Raw genomic sequence first — 13,911 nt, 5'->3', positions numbered from 1 at the left:
GTTGCTAAGGAGCACTGTGGATGGTTCCTAGTTAAATACAAGGGGGAAGGAGCAGGTTGTCACAAGCATAAGAAAAGTTTTGCTTGCTGAATCTGTGTCTTCTAGAGCCAGCGTGGTATAGTTGTTATCAGTGTTGGACTCTAATCTGGAGAACCGAGTTTGATTCCGCACTCCTCCACATGAGCAGTGGACTCTTCGAGCTCTCTCAGCCCCACCTACCTCACAAGATGTCTGTTGTGGGGAGAGGAAGGGAAGGCGATTGTAAGCCAGTTTGATATTCCTTAAAAGGTAGAGAAAGTCGGCATATAAAAAACAACTCTTCTTCTTCATGGTCCTCTCTTATACTTGGTGAGAACTGGCCTAAAGTCTGAGCTAAAGTAGAGCATCTGCTTGGCATGCAGAAAATCCCAGGTTCAATCCCTGGCATTTCCAGTTAAAGGGACTAGGCAAGTAGGTGATGTGAAAGACCCCTGCCTAGGACCCTGGAGAGCCGCTGCCGGTCTGAGTAGACAATACTGACTTCGATGGACCAAGGGTCTGATTCAGTATAAGGCAGCTTCATGTGTTCATGTATGTGATCCATAGAGGAGAGATGGATTAAAGACAGATGGATTCACATTCTAGCTGTATCTGAAGAAGTGAGCTGTGGCTCACGAAAGCTCACACCCTGCCAGAAAATATTCTTGTTAGTCTTTAAGGTGCTACTGGACTCTTGCCCTTTTCTCCTAAAACAACATGTGGGTAACTAAGGGCAGGTGTCGATAATGCTCTCTATGAACTACAATTCCCAGGGGTCATTGCAAAGAAGCTTGAGGAGGTCACCAGTAGACTAAACCGGTTTTTGGTGATGTTTTTATTATGCACTTTTGCCGATTGGCGCCGTTCTGATGACGACAAAGGCCGCGTTTGTGCTCGTAGCAACCGCTTTAGATGGCGCTCGTAGCGGGAACGAAAGGCTTTCCGAAGTTCTTTGCAAATCTATTTCACAAGATAATTCACAGAACACCTCTGGTTGTCACTTATAGCTCCCAACGAAAACCAGTCCAACGTATTATTAAGGACCTACAACCAATGCTGGATTGTGACACTTCCCTCGCTGAAGCACTGGGGGGGGGGCGTCCCTTTCTTGCTTACAGACAGCCGGCTAATCTAAAACACCCATGATGATAAACAACTTAACAGGAACATGGACTCTGGCACCAAGGCCTGCAACCAACCAAGGTGCCAACTTTGCCCTCATATAGATTCTAGGAACACCATCTCTGGGCCCACCAATGTCAGCCATACTATCTCAGGTTCATACTCCTGCTCATCTTCTAATGTGATTTATGCCATCACATGCCAGCAATGCCCTTCCACAATCTACATTGGACAAACAGGTCAGTCTCTTAGACAAAGATTAAATGGACATAAGCCTGACATCAGAAACCACAACATTCAAAAACCAGTGGGAGAACATTTCAACCTTCCAGGACATTCTGTTGCAGATTTAAGAGTAGCAGTTCTCTTACAAAGGAATTTCAAAGGGAGATTGGAAAGATGAAACTGCTGAATTACACTTGATATTCAAACTAAAGTCAATGCATTTACCTGGGCTGAATAAAGACCTTGCATTCATGGCTCATGACCAATGCTGATTTCTCCCACCCATCTCTCCCCTGGACATCACAGACTTTTCTGCATGCCACACCTAATCCCATCACGCCTGCTATTCACATTGACACACTGTTAACATTTACATACTAATGCTTGTCTGGATTCACTCTCCTCTACTTAAAGACAGATGGATTCTCATTCTAGCTGTATCTGAAGAAGTGAGCTGTGGCTCACGAAAGCTCATACCCTACCAGAAAACATTTTTGTTAGTCTTTAAAGTGCTACTGGACTCTTGCCCTTTTCTACTAAAACAACATGTGGGTAACTAAGGGCAGGTGTCGATAATGCTCTCTATGAACTACAATTCCCAGGGGTCATTGCGAAGAAGCTTGAGGAGGTCACCAGTAGACTAAACCGGTCTTCGGTGATGTTTTTATTACGCACTTTTGCCGTTTGGCGCCGTTCTGATGACGACAAAGGCCGCGTTTGTGCGCGTAGCAACCGCTTTAGATGGCGCTCGTAGTTGGCACGAAAGGCTTTCCGAAGTTCTTCGCAAATCTATTTCACAAGATAATTTTTTAATCTTTTCTACTATCTCACAAGGTGGCGCCAACAAGCCTCACGAACGCGCTTCCGAGCCCTTCCCAACATGGCCGCCGCCCGCAGACTCTCTATTGGCCCGGAGCCCTTTCAACATGGCCGACGCCTGCAGACTCTCTATTGGCCCGGAGCCCTTTCCAACATGGCCGCCGCCCGCAGACTCTCTATTGGCCTGGAGCCCTTTCAACATGGCCGCCGCCCGCAGACTCTCTATTGGCCCGGAGCCCTTCCCAACATGGCCGCCCCCGGCAGTCTCTCTATTGGCCCGGAACCCTTCCCAACATGGCCGCCGCCCGCAGACCTTCTTATTGGCCCGGAGCCCTTCCCAACATGGCCGCCGCCCGCAGACCCTCCATTGGCCCGGAGCCCTTTCAACATGGCCGCCGCCCTCCACCTTTCCCCGACCTTCTTTATATGGCTGCTCCGCCGTCTCCCTTCTCAGGCCGAGCGGGAAGGGGGGGCGTGGCCGCTTCACGCATGCGCGTTGGCCGAGGGGGCGCGCCTCGCCGCCATTTTGTGCGGCCGCCGGGAGGGCGGGCGGTCGTTTCCGGGTTGGAGGGCCCTGAGGAGAGTCGAGGCTGCGGGTAAGCGACGGAGGCGGCGGGCCTCACGCCACCGCAGGCCTACGAGGCCTCTGCAAAACCGTGTTCCGTGGGACGGATCGTCGGTGGTTTGCTCTTTGACCGGCGTCCCTATGGCGGGTAGGGGTCAAGGGAGGGGGCGGGGAGGGGGCGGGGGGGGGCGGGGGGGGGGGCGAGTATGGGGCGGGAAAAGGGGTCCCACACAGGGGGAGGGGGGCTGGTGCAAGGAGGAGTAGGGGGGGAGGAGGAGTAACCTAGGGGACTCGCGATAAGCAAAGGTAAGGGGAGGGCTTGCTCTTCCCTTGCAAGTGCCAGGCGCTGTTCAAGGGACTTGTGCTGGAGCAGGAAAGGGGTGCAGTTTCGGATGCAAAATATCTCCGCATTTTTTGCTTTTGCTTGGGGTGTTCCGATGAGCATATTCTTTCTTTTTTTCTAAGTAGTTAATGCTTCTTTAATCATAGAAAAGGGGAATTACCAATGCATAAAGAACCTGTTTATTGCTTTTCTAATACACTTCTTTCTTTCTTTCTTTTTATAAATATTTTTTATTGATTTTAAATTATAAGTGGGATACAGAAGGAAAGAGGGGTGGGGTAACATATTTGGCACTATCACCTTGATGAGCATATTCGTTGCTGTATTTTCTAGGGGGTTTATTCTTTTGTTCAGGGTTGGGGTGCAAGAGGCATTGTTGGAAACCTTGGGTGGGAGTGTTTATCTACGTCTGCTGGGTTGTAAGAGAGATGACCGCTGAATATTTTTTTAATTTTTAAATGTTTCTTCATTTAATATATATACAGACACAAATATAGTAGTAATAATAATAATAATAATAATAATAATAAAAATTTTAATTTTTAAATTTTTCTTCATTTAATATATATACAGAAACAAATATAGTAGTAATAATAATAATAAAACAAATAATATTTCTTAATATAACAATCAAATGACTTCCCCCCTCTCCCTCTTCCATCTAAAATTAAATTGTATAAACTTTTGCTAACGGAACTAATCCCAATGTTAATTTAATTAACCTGTTCTTATCGTATCAGACATTATGAAATCAATACCTAATATAAAAATTAATGTGAAGTATAAATAAGGGATTAGATCAAAGAGTATCCTTTAAATCACTGGTTCCCAACCAGGGGTCCATGGACCCCCAGGGGTCTGCGAGAACTAAATTAAGGTCCACGAAACAAAGTTATAAACCCATAATAAATTAATATTTTCAATTAAACGGTATCTATTATAATGTATATATATATTCAGATATTATTCTAAGTTTAATGTTTAACTAACAGTTATGATTAAAGTTTATTTTAAAATTCTCGGAATTTTTATTTTGAACCTTGGGGTCCCTGCACCGAACAAAAAAGTCCTAGTGGTCCCTGGTCAAAAAAAGGTTGGGAACCACTGCTTTAAATGGTCCCATTAAAAAATAATTTTCTCAGTACATTCTCCAAACTTCCCGTTCCCCCAAAAATAGTTCATTATCATTCTGATTTATCCAAGCTGTCAGCTTCGCCATCTCGGTCAGTTCCAGCATCTTTTTTTATCCAGTCTTTTTTATCTGGTCTCTCAACTGTCTTCCATTTAGCTTTACTTAGCTGAAAGGAACGAACGTAAGGGGCATCCTTTGGGACTAAACCAGTGGTCCATCTAGTCCAGCATCCTGTTCCATGCAGTGGTGCGGAGGCCAGTGCCTTCTCCTGATGTTGCCTCCTGTCTCGGGTTCAGACGTTTACTGCCTCTGAACACGGAGGTTTCCTTTAGTCATCATGGCTGCTGGCCCTGTACGGACCTTTCCTCCATGGATCTGCTGCGTGCCCATAAAAAAGCAATCTGTTCTAGCGACATAGCTTTAAGGCCAGTGTCATTTTACAACTAGTCTGGTTTGAAAATGGCAGGTGGGTGTTCTCCAGGGCAGGGGTGAGGGGTGGCATCCAAGATTCTTTGTGTTCCGGTGTGGTGGTTAAGAGGGGTGGTTTGGAGCGGTGGGCTCTGATCTGGAGAACCGGGTTCGATTCCCCGCTCCTCCACATGAGCGGCAGAGGCTAATCTGGTGAACCGGGTTGGTTTCCCCACTCCTCCCCGTGAAGCCAGCTGGGTGACCTTGGGCTAGTCACAACTCTCTCAAGTCGGCATATAAAAACCAACTCTTCTTCTTACTGAGCTTGGAGACAAGATGAATGGGTGAAGTGTAAATGGGGGAGTGGGTAGAGTGAAAGGGTGGGGGGCAGGTTCCTACGGGCTGGAAGGCCTTCAGGTGGAGGGCTTGATTTGCTGTTGATAGCAAGGAGGAAGAGTGAATCTCTGGCAGACGGCTATCCTGGTGAGAGTGTGGTAAGAGAAACTGCCCCTTCCTCCCCTTCTAATTCTGGGCTGCTGGGAGTTTAGGGCCCGCTGCTTTGGGGATGTTTCCGGGCAACCTCACTTATAATCTGCTGCTGTTGAACTTCAGAAGTGATATTGAAAGATCTGCAGGCCGAACGGTAGTAGTTGAGTGGAGAGGTATTGTGCGAATGCTTCCTTTTTTAGGTGGGTTGTGTCTCGTCACTTCTTTATTTCTGTTTCCTTTCTTTCCTTCTAAAGCCTTTCCCTAGTTCTGTTACAAAAAACCCCTTTTGAGCATGCACTAGGCCTAATTCCTTTTCTTTCTGTTTCAACCATGGGCTTTGGTCGAACATGAGACTCTCTAAAGGCAGCCCCTGCTCCTCTTTACAGGTGGAGGCTGTTTCTTTAAGTCCTTATTGTTGCTCAGCTGGTCATAGTGTTTGCTCGCCAAACATGCCTTTCTTGAAACTCAGGAGTGGAGGTTCTGCTTGGGGGTGGAGGGTGTGAAAGGACTGGTCAAGCAGAACTCTTGGTATTTAAAAGGGATGTCGAGACAGTTTAGCAGCAGTCTACTTGCTCACTGACCTGAATTCTAGCTTGTTTCACTTTACACTTGTTCCTATAGCTCTTCCTTTCCTTGGGAAACCCTGCTCTATCGCAGTCTGTGGTTCCTGGGAAGACAGTCTTCAGCGTGGCATCCCAGGTGGCTTAATGGGTCAAGCTGTTGATTTGGACTTGGTTTCAGACAGACTTTGAGATTGTCAAGAGGCTTTGGAGTGGTTGGTTTCTCAGCCTCGGTTTCCTTGTATTCCCAAAAGTGCCATGTAAATGTTACTGTTGCAGTCCTAGGTGTGATGCTCTAATTTACACAGTGTTTAATCTTGTCTGTTTAAATGTATAGCTGTTTTCCTGCTTGTGGTGATCAGTTGTTCCTAAACTAGGCAAAATGATGCATCTGGGGGTTGTGGGACCTCCATAGAAATTTATGAAAGGAAGCTATCCAAGCACAGGTAAGGAATAAATTTAGGTTTAGTATATGTTGTTGGGGCCCTAACCTGGATGGCCCAGGCTAGCCTGATCTTATCATATCTCAGAAACTAAGCAGGGTCGGTTCTGGCTAGTACTGGGATGGGAGACCACCAAGGAATACCAGGGTCACTATGTGGAGGGAGGCAATGACAAACCACCTCTGTTTGGTGCTATTTACACAGCCCAAATAATGCACATGCACTGCACCTTAACGATCGTTTGCAAGTGGATTTTGCCAGTTCACACAGTGAAATCCACCTTCAAAGTGCATTAGTCTCTTGCCTTGAAACCCTTACTGGGTTGCCATAAGTTGGCTGCGATTTGACAGCAGTTTACACGTACACATGTATAAGTCGCGGGTCAATAGCTAGGTTGTGTCCTAATTCAAATAATATACCTAATTACTAAAGCAGTGCTGTTGTGTCCTTGAGCTGTACTTGGCTTTGTTTCCAGTTCTGGAGTAACAAGCCTGTGTTTCTAAACTCTCTAGCCAGTATGTTGCTTTTTTCCGGTCTTGGTCTTAGTCATGCCCTTCCCCAGTCCCAGATTCCAATAAAAGTTGTTGTAAAGAGAAGCTTTTCCTTTGACCCCCCCCCCCTTCCTTTGCTGTTTATGGCAAGGTTAGGCGATAATCCTTTCAGCACCTCTCCAGAACGTGGACTGTGAATGGCCACTAGTGTGGCTGCCTTCGGTCCAACCGGTTAGGTGGTCAGACTGGGAGACCCAGGTTCAAGAAGAAGAGGAGTTGGTTTTTATATGCCTACTTTCTCTACCACTTAAGGGAGACTCAGACCGGTTTACAATCACCTTCCCTTCCCCACAACAGACCTCCTGTGAGGTAGGTTCAAATCCCTCCTATGCCTTGGAAACTTACTGGGTGACCTTGGGCCAGTCACACTCAGCTGAGCCTATCTCACTGAGTCGTCAGGAGGAAATAGAGGAAAGGCAAATGTAAGGCACTGTGGGTCCCTGTTAGAGAGAAGGGCGGGGCATAACTGAAGTATATGAATAGAGAAATGTAGGAGGGAAATGGTTTAGATTAAGTGTAAAATATTGAACTGGTTGGTTTAAATGTGTGTGTAAAGTTTGATCCCTTTTCATCTTTGCTTCATATCCAAATTGGCCTTCTCTTCTTTGATGGAAGCAAATTTTTCATATGGTAACCTTGGACAGCATTAGTTCCATGATATTATAGCAATTTACGGTAGCTAGTATTGTAGGCCTTGACAAATTTTCTTTGACTTTAGCAGCTAGACTAATTTTTCAGTCTTCAGAGTTTCATTTATTAATTACTATCTTTTAAAATTATTGCTACCACAAAACGTAAGCCTAGTTTCTTGTATTTTTTTACAAAAGTATTGTATATAAATAAAGAGAGCCCTGGTTGTCATCGTCACAACAAAAAGGTAATTTCTAATCCTAACCTGATTTCTTCCCTATTTCTGATAATTGCATTATTGTTTTAAAAACTCAGTTTCATTGAATATTGGAGCCAATATAGATTGGAGCTACATTTAATGGTGTAAAGCTACCATATGAAAAAGTGACAAGAACTTCATACACATGGTGTTTTATGCCATGCAACAAAACATATTCTGAAGTGAAGTAATATATAAGCTTCGTTCTTCTCACTGAGAGACACAGGATTAAAATCATTACTAGAAATACTCGACACCAAAGTAAAATTTCAAGACTAAGGGGGTTACCGCATTATGTTTTCCCAGCAATGTATCAAGAGTTTGAAAATGTTATTAAAAACATCCGCTTTAAAAGGGTTTTTGGATACCACGGCTAAAAAATGCTTGGAAGACATCTTCACAGCTAAAGGGGCCAAACAAAGTGCAAACAGTATTTTTTATAACATTTTCAAACTCTTAATACATCGGTGGGAATACCTAATGTGGTAACCCCCAATGAAGCACCTGGATTTGTCGTATGTTGCAGTAGTGAGTGAGATATATGTGGGGTGGGCGTGAGAGTTCCTTTAAACATTACCTTAGTTGCATGTAAGCTTCTTTTGATGATTGATTGAGTGGCTCCTCTGCAGTTAAAGCAAAATTTGAATGACCCCCATGGTGTGGGTCAGAGATTATTGTGCAGGTCCCAACCACAAAATTGGCACCGTGCTAGGTGGGAGACCCGTGTGAAAGGCTCCTTACCTGTGTGACTGTGTTCTCTAACTCTTACCTTAGTCACACAGGAACTAGTCAAGGAAAAGCAGAAAAATCAAATTTTGAATATCCACTTCGCTATTTCACTCTCCACCGGTCCGCCAGAATAGATTTTCCTGGGGTGGCTATGCAGTCTCTCCAGGAAGATTAAAATGTTCACTGTCTTGGACTCTTTTTTTATTTTTCTATCCAGCTTACATCTGTTGATTATTTTCCCTCAAAGCTAGCTCTGTGCTCCCATTGTGGACAGCTGATGGACGTTTGGTGCAAAATAACATGCGCACATTAGTCAAAACATAGGTATTGGTGCCACAGATATGGATAGTGGTGTTGGGTCTTCGAACTATGGTGCAGGTATTGATTTAATGCCTTGACCTGGATTGCTGAAGCTAGCCCGATCTCGGCAGATCTCAGAAGCTAAGCAGGATTGGCCCTAGTTAGTATTTGGACAGGAGACCACCAAAGAATTTCGTGGTTGGAACACAGAGGCAGGCAATGGCAAACCACCTCTGAATGTAAATTGCCTTGATAACTCTATGGCAGGGGTGTCAAACACAAGTCCCGAGGGCCAGATCTGGCCTCTTAAGAGCTCTTATCCAGCCCGTGAGCCAGCCAAGGCAGGCCCCCCCCCAACTCTCAATCTGGACTGGCGATGCATGGCCCGGCCCGACCAAGTGACATTTATGTCATATCTGGCCCTCATAACAATTGAGTTTGACCCCCTGCTCTATGGGGTCGCCATAAATTTGCAGCAACTTGATGGCACTTTCTACCACCATTGATTTAATGGCACACTTGGCAGTTGGATGATCTTGTGCTTCTATTATGCCGTTCTTACTGCCAGTAAATAATTCTACATTAGAGGTGTGTCTGCAGTCCCCCTTTTGCCTCTCTGAAAGTTGAGTCATTCAGCAGAACAAGCTATAGAACTTAGGTTATGATGTGTCACAGGTCTTTCTGTGGGTAACTGTAGGCGATTGCCTCATGGTATTCTGTTGCCTCTCTGGTATAACTTGTTCTGTAGTAGATTGCTCTAGATTGAAGGCTTGCTTTTGCCATTCGGTTCTTTGCCATTGTAGGATTATGTCAACTAGGGGAGGTTGCCAGTGTTTTGGGACAGAGCAATGGTTTGCATGTAGGTTGTCCTGGGTTCCATCCCCAGCATCTCCTGTTAAAATGATCAGGTAGTAGGTGATCTGAAAGACCTCTTCCCAAGGCCCAAGAGAGCCATTATAGGCAGTACTGATTTTGGTTGGCAGGTGAAAGCTGTCAGGATGGAGTTCTTGTTGGGGTCATGGTGCTGTCTCTGATATCACTAGGCCGGATTCTCAAACTTTTGTTATTCACTCTTAATATCTTTCTGTGGGGCAGCTAGGTAGTAATTTGGTGAAAAGGTTTTGTGTTTTTTATGTATGCCTTGTTTATGATTGGAGCTTATTCCTGGGGCCAGAAGGTGCCTACCTCAAGCATTTTGCTTCTGTAGAACAGTCTGTAAAGTTTTTCGGTTTTGTTTTTGTTTTGTTTTTTGTGCAACAGGAATTAGTTTGGACGTGGTGATGCTGTAATTCTAGTCCAGTTGCATTGCTTATTAGGTGTCTCATCCTGTCGATTGCATGGATATCAGGTGATAGCTAGATCCTCTTTGAATTTTTTTTTACTGGGACAATCTAACATTTCTGACATATCTAACATTTCTTCTGACATCTGCATGAAACCAGTGGTGAGGTCATCCAGCAATTTGGACTAAGTTGTTACCCATATGTGGATAACTTTCAGCTTTATCTCATGCTTCTGGCAGATCCCCAAGAGGCTGTGGAATCCTTGAACTGGTGCCTGAAGGCAATTTTGGGATGGATAAAGGCCAATAAACTGAAGCTTAATCCAGACAAGACAGAGGTGCTAAGGTGGGTGGAAAGACTGATCAGCAACTGAGGTGTCTCCTACATGGGGCTGCACTCCTCCTGAAGGAACAGATTTGTAGCCTAGGGGTATTGCTGGATCCAGGCCTCCTGTTGGATAAACAGGTGTCAGGGGTGGGCAGGAACACATTCCTCCAGCTCTGACTGGGGAGCCAGCTGCGGCCTTTCCTGGGTAAAAAAGATCTTGCCACTGGTGCATGCCCTGGTAACATGTAGATTAGACTACTGCAGTGCACATGGGGCTGCCCTTGAAGACTGTCCAGAAACTACATTTGGTACAGAATGCTGGTGTGAGTGGGTCATAGAGACCGTATCACTCCCGTCTTGTTCCATCTACACTGGACTCCAGTTTGTTTCCGGGTCCAGTTCAAGGTTCTGGTATTAGCCTACAGTATATGGTTTGTGTCATGTATACCTTAAGGGCCACCTACTCCCATATGAACTTATCTGACCATTATGGTCATCTTTAGGGAGCCCTGTCATCTGAGATGAGATAGATGGCAACCAAAGAAAGGGGTATTTTTTCAAAAGTTTTTTAATCTATAAATATAAACAGAACAGAAAAAATGGAGGGGAAGCCATATCACTTACAATTACATCAAAGAAAAGGAAAGATATACATATGATATAATAATATATGACGATAGCAACAATTATGAGCAATAAATAGTGATATAATAATTTGCATTAGAAGGTAATTATCATAATATTAATTTTAATATAAATCAACATATCATAATGTTTTAATATAAATCATAACATACCCTATACACTACTTAAGAATAGAATTTTAAAAAGCTAACTTCCCAAATAATAAAAAGGGGGTACTGTTTTTAAAATTGATTTTTAATGTCTTTAACTCTTTACCACCTTGAGGGCTCCAGCTGTGCAGAAAAAAGGATACAAATATTTTAAATAACATTCCTTCTCTGAGGAACCTGAATGTGGATGTTTGTATTTGTACCAGTATGAATCGCTAACAATACAATCCTACGTAAAGTTACTCCAGTCTAAGGCCACTAAAATGAATGGGCTTAGACTGGAGTAACTGTCTTTAGGATTGCATTGTAATTATGTTAACCTCAGAATTAATCAGGCAAATAGAACCAGCAACAGCTACATGCATTCGATTTGCATTCTTTAAGTGTAGTGTTAGTTATTTTAAGCACATGATAAGGATAGCTGGCTTCATTTAAATACTATATCCGTTGCTGGTGTGTAGGACTCAGCGTTGAAATATTACAACTGTATAACTGTTAACATGCTTTAACTTCTAGTTTTGATTTTAAAAAATGCATGCTCCATAGTTCTACTAAGCTGGGGAGTTAGAGTTTGTTTGTTTCTTTTCCCATGTCAAAAAGTCCCTTCGTGTTGAAAGTTGGTGAGCAGGGCGTAGGTTCTCTTTCAGAGAACGTGTGCTGTTACTCTTGGAACACTTTCAGACTGTTGCTGGAGTGGTGTCCACTCATGAGAAGATTATCACTTCCTATCTATCTAGAAAACTGAACAACAGAACCCTGCAGAGCCTTCTTTCAAGGAACATGCTCTTGTGCATAAAACTGAAGTCATGCGTGCACTCATGAATTACACAGCCAAAAGTGATTGATTCTGGGGAGTAGGGGTGGAGAATATTCCACCCTGTTGTGAGATACCTTGGTCAGGGAGTTAAAAAATTGCCTGCTGCTGTGGAAATGTGGGATTTGACTTGGCATAAATATTAGAGGTGACTGGCTTATGGGAAGATTCTTTGTTCTGTCCCTACCTTACCATTTTTGTGCAAGAGGTAGGTGGGGCAGCTGATGCATTAGCTGCAGAGAGCCTTATTGGGGACCACCCTCTGTTTCCTTTGAGTAAGTTCCGTTTTACACTTCTGAAGGTTAGGGGTGCTTCTGGCTAAATGCTGCAACTCACTGATGCTATATCCAGAGGCCTCATCTAATCTTCAGCGGGTGGCACTTGAGAGCTCCGACGGATTGTGCGGCAGCCCTGCTGGCCCATGCCAGTCCAAGCGAATGGCCCTTTGTCAGGCACTGATCTATTTTAAGGCACAACGGTGGCCTACTTGGCATGTTCCTCACTCATGGGAGAGTGTCCTTAGAGCAGCCGCTGCCTGTACTTGTCCCCTTTCTCGGGGTGCTGTTTTCAGCCTGGGAAGGTCTGACGTTCCCCACGCTTCCAGCAGCTCAGCCTGTAGGCCAGCTTTGCAAATGAGGTGGTGGTGGTTGTTTTTTAAAGGGCCTAGATATCATAAAACAGCTTCAGAAAAGGATCCAGTCAAGTTCTCGCCCACAGGAGAAAGCTGCTCCTGGAAAGCTGCTGTTGGTTGCTGCACGTCTCATAAAGTATGTCTGCATTGCTGACTGTCCAGCATTCCGAGAAATATGCCCGGCTCTGCCATTTTAAGTGTTTTTTTTCCATAGCCTTACCCATGCTACAAGAGCCAGCGTGGTGTAGTGGTTAAGATCAGCATACTCTAGTATGAAGAACTGGGTTCAATTCCCCACTCCTCCACACAAAACCTGCTGGGTGACCTTGGGCTAGTCACAGTTCTCTCAGAACTCTCTCAGCCCACGAAGAGGCAGGCAGTGGCAAGCCACATCTGAACATCTCTTGGCTTGAAATATATGTTAATGTTCTATCTACAGCTTTGTTTTTGTGCTAGGATGTTTTATTCGGCTTCACTCACTCACCCTATCCCACATCATGTCTTGGGAAGTTCCATAATTGGTCTAGCTGCTGAGGGTTCAGCCCTGCGTGCCATCGCTGTTAGAAGAACTTGCTAGAGCATGCTTGGTTGATTTTGGTGGGATATACGGACAGTGGCCCTATATCCCACTGGGATACTGGACGCTTGGCTCAGTATCAGGACCAAATAGAATTACAGAATATCCTATAGAGTAAAACAAAATCAAACAGCATAAAACCATTAAAAATTACCACACAAACCTATTTAAAAACCAGCATGAGCATAAAAACATCACATACATTTCATGCCTTAAAAATTAGCCTCCAATTGCTCTCAGGCTAGAAGCAGACTGCAATCTGAAAAGAGCAACCCCTTAATTAAAAGTTTGGGTGAAAAGAAGTATTTTGGCCTGGTTCCTAGGAGAAAGAATAAATGCCAGGCAAGCCTCAAGGGGGAGGCCGTTCCACAGGCAAGGTGCCACCGCTGGAAGAGTCCTATGGTCTCTACCCACCGCTCGTTTGCAGGGAGGGGCATAGACTGCGGGGTTTGCGAGGAGGATCCCGGCCCCACAGGAGCCGGCAGAGCTAGTCTGGGCTTCCAGAACGCCGTTTAATGAAGCTGCCAATATAATAATACAAATTATGGGTTTGTTGTGTTGTTTTTACCTCGTGAGCTGGTTCAAACAGGTCTCTGGAGAGGCAAGGTATACATTCTCTAAATAAATATCTAAATATCAGTTTGGTGCCAGAAGTGCCAGAAATTCTTGCCTCGGCGGCCGAGCACAAGCCAGACGTCGCATTAGACTTCGCTCGTCGTCATTCTTGTTACTTAATAATGCCCGCATCTTGCCTGTGCTTCAAGTCAGGCAGCGCTATGGCAGCCCCCTCTATATCTTGCCCTTTGAGCCTTGAAGGGCCTTAAAGGCGAGAAGACCCTCCGCCGTAGCACTGTGATACGAACGCAGTGATGTGTTAGTCGCCTGTCCGGCC

At 44.8% G+C, this 13,911-nt stretch overlaps 1 protein-coding gene across 1 annotated transcript in view; it reads left to right on the top strand.

The window, feature by feature from the left end:
• The first annotated feature begins 2,695 nt into the window (after positions 1–2,695).
• The window catches only part of WIPF2 (WAS/WASL interacting protein family member 2), a 29,396-nt gene continuing 18,180 nt past the window's right edge, over positions 2,696–13,911 (top strand). Inside the window, exon 1 of the mRNA XM_056863260.1 lies at positions 2,696–2,780. The gene's annotated coding sequence lies outside the window, so the exon portion shown is untranslated. The remainder of the gene's footprint in view (positions 2,781–13,911) is intronic.

Source organism: Euleptes europaea, chromosome 18 (assembly GCF_029931775.1).
Source record: "Euleptes europaea isolate rEulEur1 chromosome 18, rEulEur1.hap1, whole genome shotgun sequence".
Taxonomy (NCBI): Eukaryota; Metazoa; Chordata; class Lepidosauria; order Squamata; family Sphaerodactylidae; genus Euleptes; species Euleptes europaea.
The sequence above is the reverse complement of the archived record's forward strand: the minus strand, read 5'-3'. Positions and strand labels throughout refer to the sequence as shown.